This window comes from Gadus chalcogrammus, chromosome 16 (assembly GCF_026213295.1).
Source record: "Gadus chalcogrammus isolate NIFS_2021 chromosome 16, NIFS_Gcha_1.0, whole genome shotgun sequence".
Lineage (NCBI taxonomy): Eukaryota > Metazoa > Chordata > Actinopteri > Gadiformes > Gadidae > Gadus > Gadus chalcogrammus.
Genome location: NC_079427.1, coordinates 5352987 through 5365486, shown reverse-complemented (window position 1 = coordinate 5365486; position 12500 = coordinate 5352987). Strand labels below are relative to the sequence as shown.

The following is a 12500-nucleotide window of genomic DNA, read 5'->3' as shown; positions in this document are numbered from 1 at the left end:
CACTCGTCACGGTCACGCGTAAGCTGCGAGGGGCTGAGCGGAGTCATTGGAAACTATGCAAGATTAAATGAAACGAAACCCCCCTCTATAGGCCTATATACAACAACCATGGCGACCCGACATTACGTATTTTTGTTTGATACTGCACGTAGAGAAAGGCAGGAGCTGTTGACAAAAGTCCACAAAAGATTGAAGACGCCAAGCTCTGAGACATGCTGTTCAATGCAAGTAGAGTCTCTGATGAGGCTACTTCGCCCACAGCTCTTCTAAACGGTGAGCAGGCTAGGAACGGAGGTTTGTGTGTGTGCGCAGTCAGTCAGCACCCGCCATGGTGTGTGTATTTGTGCGGGTGCGTGTGGTTGCACGCAGTCAATCAGCACCCTTCGGGGTGTGTGTGTGCAGTCAGTCAGCACCCTTCGTGGTGTGTGTGTGTCTGTGTTGTGTTGTGTTGTGTGAAGTGTTTTAAGAGTGGTCGGCTGCTTTTTTAGGTGTGCACTACTGCCCTCTCTCCAGCATAAGGCCTTTCTACACTGCCATGCCGGTTCGGTCGAGGCTTGGCACGCCTGGCGATTTCACTGTCTTATCTCATGTTTCCTGTGTAAAAACCGAGTTGGTAAATCCCCCGTTCGTCGCGGTGTGGGCTGTCTTCACTGGAGAAGGCGGAGCTGCGCACAGACTCTGGACCTCTTTAGAATAATTTGCATATTCCCGAATGTTTTTATTTTTCTTTGAATGAAGACACCCGCATGCAAGAATGAGTTCATGTCTGAGTGTAGGCTACAAACGCGATTAACTATTTACAAGTCCAAAAACACCAACATATTCTTCATTTTGCCGACCACTTTTGGGTTAGGGACGGGTTAGGATTTTTTATCCCGACAAAAGCCTCGTAAGGACAGTTCCCCTTGCGTCTCTCTCGTAGATCGCACAACGAGAGACTGCGTGACCTTCTCTCACAGGATCAGCAGCTTGCGGATTTCACTTTCTCTCCAATAAGAACTGAACTCATGATATCGCTGCGTTGTCTCTGTGCAGACAGTGCAGAGACACCTCTACCCAACGTGATCAGGCATGACATTTACGTGATTAGGGCTGCACTTGTTTATATGCACGTCTTTTAAGAGTCATCTAGTGCTCGGTAGGCATAGACTAAGCCAGCTGACGGGCCTGCGTCGCAGTTCCGGATGCACTTTCATTAATCAATTCCTTGAACTAGCCTTTGATAATGTTCTGGCTCGCCCCCTACTGGCTGGAAAAACTATTGGCCCCAGGCCAAACTTAGTTGCCGACCCCTGTTCTATGTGGTTACGATTCGGCTGGCTGGATGCTATACCCGACCTCTCCACACTTTCATGCCACCTCTGTTTTACCGACCGTCGGGTATAACCAACAGAACAAAGTCAGATTGCGGCATTCAGCCAACGGCCAGCTATGGCCGTAAAATAAATAGACCAGACCACATCGTTTTTCCTTGTGATTCCACTGTTGATTTATTGGATTTATTGGATCCATGTGTCCATTTCAAGAACTTGTTTTTATGGAGTCTGGATCTTCACAATCATGCGTCAGCATTCCAAAAAAACTTTTGATCTTATTCATCAAAACCGATGCGTTTTCAAATGTCTCTGTATTAGTGTGAATGTAGACACCGCCACACACCAACAACGCATGTGTTCTCCTTCAGCCCTCACTTTCTTCCCATGACTCTCCCTGGCCGTCTGTTCATGATTATTCCCTTGGACAACATGACTAAAACTTGCAGTAAGCAAGCAGCGCTGACAAACAATCCCTAGTAATTCAATGACGTACTGGTACTCTTTAAATCATCTTTCCTCCAGAAGGGTCCAGCTGCAGGCTTGGGCGTTTCCGTCATGACACAAGAATGCCAATTAGGCGTTCCTGGTAGCGTTTCATCGACCAATCACAAAGTGTTTCAAAAGGCATACTGGGTTGCGCAAGGCATACTGCGAAGCATAGTCACAAGGCATACTATGCTTTCATTCCTCAATGGCAATTTCAGCTCTCTCATTAGATTTAGCAATCATGGAGCCTCCCTTGGCTAATGTTAGTTGTTTGCTACCCGTACTTACTACGACTACACTTATTTTGAAACTTCTGTTTGAGAATGGAGCATGGAGAGCCCTCTCCGTAGCCGGAGAGCCTGTCGGAGACCCTCTCCGTAGCTTATGGTGCGTTTTATTATCCATCCGTCTCGGAGGTCCGAGGACATTGCCTAGCGACACGCACGAACACGCCCCTTTTCCTCGGACGGCGAACTTGCTTGCTCGGTTGACCTCAGAGGAGACCGAGCAAGGATTCCAAGGCAGAATTAAAGATGGCTGCGCCCAGAGTGTCTTGTAAGTATGAACTGTTTTCATTGTGTTTGGACCGCTTTGGTGGATTAAATGGCCATTTCAATCACTCGTATTACGGGAATACCTTACTGCATCCGTACCTCTGCCTATGGCCAATTATTATTTTGATTTTGGAGCGCCTGGTACTCGGCCAATGCTACCGCGATAACAGCTTTCCGCGTGGCGTCCATGTTTTTCTCCAACGACCGTCGTGCGAAACATAATCAATTTTAACTATCTGTCGACGCAACAGAGACGGCAAATGCTGTGATTGGTCCTCTAGCAAAATCATTTCCGGAAACACTTCTCCAGTTTGACTTTGCACCTTATTTACTTTGTACTTTGTTTACTTTGCACATTAATGACCAATGAAACACCAAATAAGATTTGGAATCTTTGGACGTTTATTTACAACACTATTTACATGGTTTGTAGTCAACATATGAGATCAATCGGGCGGCGAATTGCATTGTGTATCTGACATCCCGAGGGAGAACTTTGAATGTTCGAGGGGTTTTCGTTGTTACGGGGTCGGATTACAGATAAAGGAGTCAGAGTAGTATTCTCTTAAATTTTAATACAGTTCAGCAAGAAAGGCGACGAAGAAGTTCCAGTCTGCGTAAACGAGAATCCCCACCACACGAGAACGCCCATTTGTGTCTGCATGGGATGATATTGCTATTCTAGTTCTTCCTTTTCCCACTAACTGGGAAACATGAATGGTGTATGAGTGTAGGGTTGAGGGTTAAGGGTCAAGCCTGAGAATCTAATTGGAATGTGACTCCCTGTACCTGTGTACCAGTCTCTGCATCAGTGATGAAGAGCTTCAGAAGGGCACTTAACTTACACTTTCAAACGCAACAACAACAACAACAACATCAACAACGTGACACCACAGATCCGGGATGGTCGTCTTAATATAGCGATGTGATGCTCTGAGCTATCTCATTGGCTCTCATGTAGGTCCAAGCGGCATGTCGGTAAGTGATGGGTGTGTGTGTGTGTGTGTGTGTGTGTGTGTGTGTGTGTGTGTGTGTGTGTGTGTGTGTGTGTGTGTGTGTGTGTGTGTGTGTGTGTGTGTGTGTGTGTGTGTGTGTGCGCGCAGGCAGGGAAGGGATCTTAAGCTTCCAGTATCAGTCAATACGGTCCCAGCAGGCCGGTGAGTACTGCACAAGCTTTCTCGTCTCCGACGCTGCATGAAACATTGACGCTGACGACTCCCTACTGCTACCCACAACTACTCTGGTGTTGAGAGGATGCTGTTGTCAGCCCGGCAGACTACCCTAGGCTGGCTCTCTGTAGTTAAAGCCCGCCATTGACCTGTCTGAACGATAGCCTGCAGAAATGTAATATAGACCTTGGGAGGGTTATTGCTCATATCTACGTATATTGCTGCCACCTTGGGAAGTCAGTGTCATGTTTTCTGTTCCATTATTTTTAGGATGTTGGTCTGCTGTTCTTTATTCTCTGTGGGTCGGCAAAGCCCTTTCTGATTCATTTTGAAAACTGGTCCCCCTTAACTAAACCTTAAAAAGAGAACTATCGACACACATAATGGATTATTTATATAAATCTTCCCAAACAACACTGCCGGACAGACATTCTGAGAACCCAACCGATGACGTCTGATCACAGCATTCCATCAATAGATAGCTATCTGTGGTAAACATAGATACTAAATCTCGGTGGGTGGGGGGAACACATATTTTTGATAGGAAAGGCGCTTGTAAAGGCGCTTGTAATTCCACTGATAGAGTCATGAGGAGTCACTGTGGGGATTTATTTAGAATCAATAAGCAGGTCACGTATCAGCCAGCGCGATCGGGATCCAGTCACCGTTAGGGGGGCCAATTAAATTATCCCGACACGTCTCGCAGGAATCTGAATGACACCGAGACAGCCTCCAGGGCCTCCAGAGAAACGATAACTTGCCTGTTCGACACTCAGCAGACACAAAGCCGGCTTTGTTGCGTCAGAACGGCAACAAATACCAAATGTGTTGCTTTTCCTGAACAGAGGAAGAGACAAGTGTAGAAAGCAACACAAGACTTTCAAACATCAGGCGTGTCTGAAAAAAACTAAAGAAGGGGCGATTGAACTCGCGCGCGCGTGCACACACACACACACACACACACACGCACACGCACACGCACACGCACACACACACAAACAGCCTAACACAAAAGCTCCACAAACGAATTGTTGTGAGACGGATTCGTTGCCTGCCTGCCTGCTTACGCAGGCAGGCGGTCAGCACGGGCGCCACACAGACACAGGCACGATTCATTCGCTATCCACGTGAAAAATACGCTAAATCATCCACACGAGATATTAAATATTTCTACCAACCCTTGTCATGTCCCATATCTATATTTAACTGTGTCCGTGTCTATTTCATTACAAATCGTGAACGCCAACCCAACCCTAGGCAAGTCCCTGATAACTACAACTATTCGTTGCCAAGTTTGTAGTTTTTTCAGTTTGTGGGTTAGTTTTGGGTTTTGCATTCATTCATTGGCTAATTAAGTTGAATAGTAACTGGGTCATTTTTTGTTTTACTAGTGTGCTCCTGATCTGGGAACTGATCTGGGAAGTTGCCCGGGAAGTGGCCCAACCAAATGACACCTTGCGGTACACAGATGTACAACACAGGTTCACACATGTGGTGGTCCAGTCATTCACTGTCTCTTCTAACACACTTCACTCTCCTGTCCATTAAAGTCTTGTAAAGGGTCCATAAATCATAGAGATATGAAAAAGAATAACACACCTGCAAGGCAACGAATTGAAAGTGAAACACCCAGACACACTTGCTCTCTCCCTCTTGGCTGTTACGAGAGCGCAGGCTTCCCCAGGCAGATGGCAGGTGTTACTTATCTGTGTTTACATATGCAACGTCAGTTTACGTCCGCCTGGGCTGAGATAAACCCCAAATGGATCTTGGAGAGCCCGGGGAAGTTTCTAGAAGGTCTTTTGCAGTTTACACAGGGGGCTCTCTCCCTGGGTTCCACCTCGCTCCGTTGCTGCTGACGTTGAACAGGGCAGCAGCTTCCAGAGACAAACGTTTACGACACGCGTTTCTGCAGGACTTCTAATTAATACATCTCGCACTAAAGCCAGGCAAACGCTGTGCCAACAGGTCACGCCTTCGTGTGTGTGTGTGTGTGTGTGTGTGTGTGTGTGTGTGTGTGTGTGTGTGTGTGTGTGTGTGTGTGTGTGTGTGTGTGTGTGTGTGTGTGTGTGTGTGTGTGTGTGTGTGTGTGTGTGTGTGTGTTCAGAGTCTCTCGCTGGCTCTGAGGAGATCCAGATGCCCGTTGGTTTACAGACAGAAGTGAGGCCTCCACCTCAAATCGGAGTCACGACACAAGCACACATCACAAGTAGCAAAAAAAAAAACAAGTACACCATGAGTACACAAAACAAGTACACTACACAAGTACACATCACACCGAGCCCAACTGCGTCTTCCTCATTGACACGTTTCCTGTTCCACTTTCCTTTGTCTGCTTCCGGCTCCTTTTAAAGTCTTTCATCTGTGAAGAAGGGTCTGTAGAGCCCCATTTGAACCATTCTGATGAAAGTCTACATACACTGTAAATAGCTATGACTTCATCTGACACCTGACTGGAATCGATGTGAAACAACGACTGGACCCTGCCTTATCACTGAGTCCACTCTCAACTACTGACAACGCAGAGCTGGGCTTCCCAAGCAATTCCTCAAAACACACACACACACACACACACACACACACACACACACACACACACACACACACACACACACACACACACACACACACACACACACACACACACACACACACACACAGATCCCAGAGTCAGACCAAGAATGCCCTCCAGTTAAAAACGAGAGGCTTTAACCTCCAACAAATTCCAGAGGAACGAGACTTAAATTGAATCAAACTGAAGAATCAAACCGCTTGGGTTTTCCCCCCCCTGTAGGTAAAGTCCTGACCTTGGACTGCAAGACACAACACGCGCTGATAAGAGCCAGTCAGACCCTACAGACAAACAAAGGAGGGGACTGGGAGAAGGTGCAGACAGAGGTGAAGCAGGAGGGGTGGTTGATGCTGTGATTAGCCGTGACGTCAAAACGAGACGTCTGCTTAGAAGTTCACGTGAAACAATCTCCACCGACCTCTACACTGCCAAGGTGAACACCGCTTCTACACCGAACTGTCTGCCTGTGTGTGTGTGTGTGTGTGTGTGTGTGTGTGTGTGTGTGTGTGTGTGTGTGTGTGTGTGTGTGTGTGTGTGTGTGTGTGTGTGTGTGTGTGTGTGTGTGTGTGTGTGTGTGTGTGTGTGTGTGTGCGTCCCACCTGCTTTGATACCACCTTTTATGAAGCTACACGCGGCTGTGGGGGGTTCCGAGGATTCTCAGAACAGCCCAGAGGCATCATGGGTAATTACTGTGATACCTTTCGTTCTTAGAGCACAGTGTTGTGCTTATAAAGATCTGCCCCTTGGCACGGTCGTCTACGGTTTCAATACCACTCAATCTCATGGATTCAATATCAAATGGATTCACAAGGAGAAGGATTTATTAGCACAAATCGCAACGTCTAGGTTGTGACATCTCAGTCGTATCAATTTTACAATTCACACAGCGTCAAATCGTGGATTATGGCGACAATAAATGGCTTCATTTCCTGAGGTGCGCATCGACTGAAACAGGTTCTTTAGCGCCATGGACCATGAAAGTCATCCATTGTGCGTGGCTGGCTCTGTAACCTTGCTATACTGCCGGGCACGGAGGCAGTGATGTTGCCGTACCACTTGATGTATTTTGTTATAGCGTTTAGATGTGGCGTTTAGATGTGCCCTATTCAGCTCGTAAGCGTCGGTGACTCTTGCATGCATCACTGCTCTGTGGAACATGACTCAGCCAATCACAACGGCCGAATGAAAGCCGACCCTGTGTGTGTGTGTGTGTGTGTGTGTGTGTGTGTGTGTGTGTGTGTGTGTGTGTGTGTGTGTGTGTGTGTGTGTGTGTGTGTGTGTGTGTGTGTGTGTGTGTGTGTGTGTGTGTGTGTGCGTGCGTGCGTGCGTGCGTGCGTGCGTGAGAGCTCATTTAAAGCCTCACAGCAGTCGCTCTCTATTTCTGAGACCCGCACAAAACCCCAGCAGCACATCCCCCAGCCCCCCCCCCCCCCCCCTCCGCACCCCCCCCACCCCCCCCCCCACCCCCCCCCCCCCCCCCCTCGGCTCCAGCACCAGTACACATGAGCAGCTCTATTCACAGCAGGTCTATCATCATGCGTTCATTCATTTGGAAGGGAAGAGCGTTCTCCTTAATCACAAGTCATTGTATCATTTCCCCTGCTTTGTCCCGTCTATACTGTCACTGCTGCCACGGGGATTACACGCCGCGCTGCGTGAATCTGTACATTATATTCCGCTCGAGGCTCACTAAACACTCTTTCCACGTCAATGGCAGAGGTCAAACGCCGCTTCCTGGCAGGGTTTCTTGGGATGACAGGATTGTGCCGATTTTTTTGTACCTCATTCAAATGGTACAAAACTGCAGACTCTTTATGTCCAAATGTGAACAAAAAAGGTCCAATGAATTGACCGCTTGCTCAATGGTTTTCCCAGGGTTGGTAACGAACAGCCTGACCCAAACATGACTGAGACACACACACACACACACACACACACACACACACACACACACACACACACACACACACACACACACACACACACACACACACACACACACACACACACACACACACACACACACACACACAGACACACAGACACACAGAACCCTGTCTCCCCTGTCTCCCCCCCACACCCCTTCACTGGAGAAGGCTCAGTTAATCTTTCAACATCCAGACTATAACCGCTTTCATAAAATGGTTTTGATATAGTCAATAGTCTAAGTAATTCACAATGGTCCTTCCAAAGCCAAAAGTGACTTGCATCCCTGAAGTCAGCTGCTTTAAGGAGTGGGTAGGGGGTTTTGGGCATCTTGCTCAAGGGTTGCTGACAGGTAAGGCTGCGGACACTGATGATCAAGCCCAGAACATTACAGGCCGCTGCGAGTTCAACACCCTTACCAGAACTCACGGTGAGCTACCTGTATGCTAAAGACATGATCCCAATACTGGACCTCTTTATCTCATTAATGTCATCTCTTTATCGTAATGTAACCATTAAGTCCACTAAATGTTTATCCCAGCGCTCTTTTATTTAGTATAAGAAACAATCTCATGTAAGTGTTACGTTTGCGAGAGTCCTTTGACGTTGTAGGAACATCCAAGTCAGGTTCCCAGAGCACTGAGGTTATTTTTAAACTCCGGCATTCGATTGGTTGGATGGGTTGAGTCAAGGGCAACCGGGAAGCATTTGGAAACTATTGGCTGAGTGTTATGTCAACTTGTTGGGTCACATGACACACTGTCCCCCTGGTGCATTGGCTCAAATGTTAAAAAACCACGGGGCTATCAAAAACAGCTGTTGACGATGCGTGCAGATCTGATCTTGTTCAATCACATTCAATCGCGTTCTGGAAGCCATCCTCCCCCTCCTGCCCATGACAGCCTCCCTCCTTAGGCAGAGTGGGTCAACACAAGACCACAGTGTTCCTGCTCTACCAAGCCCTTAATCACGAGACAATAATCAATCTAATTTCCCATACAGCCCTGCTGCCAGACTATTTTGGGAGAGGGAATGAAGGCTTCTGATTGATGTAGATACATTTTTAGATCTGCAGGACGTTTATAAAACCTAATAAACCCCCGCCCCCCCCCACACACACACAGACACACACACACCCACACACATCTAGGCACTTCCTGTAGGAGACAGGAAGAAGGAAGTCTGCCAGCTGCTGCTGCCGGTGCCGTCATCATCCCATGATGGACAGAATACACACGACGGAAAGAAATAAAAGACCCCTATCGAAAAACAAAAAAGGGTTCATGGCAAATGACAGGAAGTGGAAGTTGTAAAGGAGACTGTTTTTTCATCCCAAAATGAAGGCTCTCATCAAAAGTGTGCTGCATAATTTAAATTACCTGATGGACTAAGAGAAGGACTAAAGCTAATAGGAAGCACACAGACACAGATTAATTGACTCACCCCCTACCGCTAATTTTCTGTGTGTGTGTGTGTGTGTGTGTGTGTGTGTGTGTGTGTGTGTGTGTGTGTGTGTGTGTGTGTGTGTGTGTGTGTGTGTGTGTGTGTGTGTGTGTGTGTGTGTGTGTGTTGACCTTGTAGTCAGTGGGAACTGTGGGCTGACCAATGACCTGGGGGGCACAGACTTCCCAGATCCCCTATGCACAACAACATCCTCACACACACACACACACACACACACACACACACACACACACACACACACACACACACACACACACACACACACACACACACACACACACACACACACACACACACACACACACACACACACACACACACACGCTGCTTTACTTACTATTTCGTCATTTAGTTTTCACCCAAAACGGGGATTTCACACGCATGTCATTAAGGAGTAGGTAGGGTTTGGGTTGCATCCTAGTTCAAGCTTGCCTACCGCTTCAGGCTGCAGACACCGGTGTTTAGCACTGAAGCTATTTGTTGAGTTGTATGCTGTAAAGAGAGCAGAAAGGTGTGGAAGATGTCTGCAGGTGTTGAAGGAGGAGACATATCAGTTTAATCGCAGTTAATCTGAGTCAGTTCTGCTGCATATGAAATATAAATAATAGGACCCTGCTTCAGGGGGCTTGCATGTGCTTGTGCGTGCGTGGGTGTGTGTGCCGCTAGGTGTCTGTGTGCGTGTGCATGCCTCTGTGTGTGTGAGAACCTTGCAACGTTGATCAGGCACGACGGTGATGTCACCGGGGAGGCCGTGGGCTGCTGGATGCTCTCAAACGCTTCAGGGTAGTGACGGGCTCTGCATGACATCATCATCGACTAGTATTGATTGACACACATGGCGGGGGTGTGTGTGCGTGTGCGTGCATGCGAGCGTGCGTGCGAGCGTGCGTGCGAGCGTGCGTGCGTGTGTGTGTGTGTATGTATATGATGGAGGACACCCTAAATCAAACATACGCGAGTCACACGGGGGGTGTGACGTGCAGCGGTCATACTCCTAACCAAATTACTCAACACTGCGTCATACACAACAGCTATTCTTAGAACCGGTGTTGACTCAGACAATGTACCTCCAAGCAAAATGGAGCGGACCAACAGTATGTGTTTCCACTCGTGGAAGTAATGCCCAAATACAAATCTTATTTATTTACTTTGCAAACAGGTTACGGAAGAATACGGATTATCCGGCCGGCAATCTGGTTATTTTTTTATTTCAACGGGAGGGGCTGACTTGATCTAAATTCATGTCCTAAACATGTCCTTGATGCCTCAAGGTGTAGCTTGCGATCTGGGACAGGGGTCGAACCCAGTGCCTTTAAACTGGGAGTCGAATACACCTACCACTACACTATCCAAGGTTGTCGATGACATGGACGCAGCTCAACAAAGACTCTGCCTCGATGCACAGAACAGTGGCGTGGTCGAACTTAAGTAGCTCATTCTGGCCATTGTTTACAACCAGCATTCAGACCACACCCCAAACACATCCTACAACCCCGTTAGCCACATCGCTAGCTCCACACAATGTCAGTAAATTATCAGTTATCCCAAAAAACATAATGTTCTATCCTTACAGATCATGCGCGCCTGTGTGTGTGTGTGTGCCCGTCTGTCTGAGAGAATGCATGTTTATGTGTCTGTGTATGTCTCTGAATGGGACAATGACTAATTTGATTACAGAGAAAGTGAGCTAGTGAGAGGGTGACACAGGCCAGACACAGACCACCACCCCAAGCACCACCACCAAACAACAACCCCCACACCCACAACGTCTACGTTCACATGACAGTCAGTCTGCGACGAGGATCATGTGATTGAGAAGCAAGATAAGACATTGTTATGGTTGGGAAGCATGTTGAGGAGGAGGAGGAGGAGGAGGAGGAGGAGGAGGATAGTCAACAGCATGGGTAAACACTAAGAGGGGGTTGAGGGAGGACAAGTCATGCTTGTTGCTCAGCATACACGCACAATCCCCGGTTTCCCTTCCCGCTCACGGGAGGCCTCAACTGCCACTTGGTGTCGGGCTGCGAGGGTTTGCATAGCATTTGCATGTTAGCCCCGCGGCAGGAGCTAGCAGTCACAGCACGCGGTTGCATAACCTGCACTCACAGGAGAGTCCCCCCTAGCCTATTAGTGTTATCATGTTGGATAAGGTTTCCCCCTGGCCTACTAGCGTTATGTTGGTGAAGCAGGTCTACCCTACTGACTAGTGTGGCTGAAGGCCTACTGTAGGCTTACTGATGTTATGTTGGTGGAATTGGTGGTAATAATTGAGTAGGTCTCCTGTAGTCTAATAGTGTTGGTATGATGAAGTAGGTCTCCCTATAGTCTACTAGTGTTGTTATGATGGAGTAGGGCTCCTCTAGTCTAATAGTGTTGTTATGATGAAGTAGGTCTCCCTATAGTCTACTAGTGTTGTTATGATGGAGTAGGTCTCCTCTAGTCTACTAGTGTTGTTATGATGGAGTAGGTCTCCTCTAGCCTACCAGTGTTGTTATGATAGAGTGGTGACTACCAGATGACTTAATAGTAGAATTAGTAGTAATACTACAAGTCTTCTGAAGCCTCAAGCACATGCATGCTTTGATGAAAAAAATAAGGTCACAACAAGGTTTTACAACAATTCGGGTGACAGTGGGAGAGTAACAATTATGGTGACTTCAACTTTTGACATTGTTTTGAATCACGTCATGACCTAATGAACCCAAAATATCAACTGGAAGAATATGGGGGGACCTTTACTCATCAAATTGTTTAACAAAAGTTATCATAAATCTTTAACGTATGAGTAATATGTAACAGAGACACATAGATTTGGTAATACAGTGCCTGGGAAGGGCACACACACACAAACACTTTAAGCGGGGAGTTGGCATAACAAACTCGGCCACCATAAATCAACTGTAAAAATGTGCCTGTAAAGGATTCAAACCAACCCCTGTAGAAATACACTGAAGTCGCCATCGGAAAGCTTAATCCACTTGAGCAAATATGTTTCTAGTACAAAATCTCTGTC

General features: G+C 47.4%; 1 protein-coding gene across 1 annotated transcript in view; it reads right to left on the bottom strand.

Annotated features, from left to right (window-relative positions):
• The window catches only part of gab2 (GRB2-associated binding protein 2), a 47708-nt gene that overhangs the window by 33004 nt on the left and 2204 nt on the right, over window positions 1-12500 (bottom strand). The window lies entirely within an intron of this gene.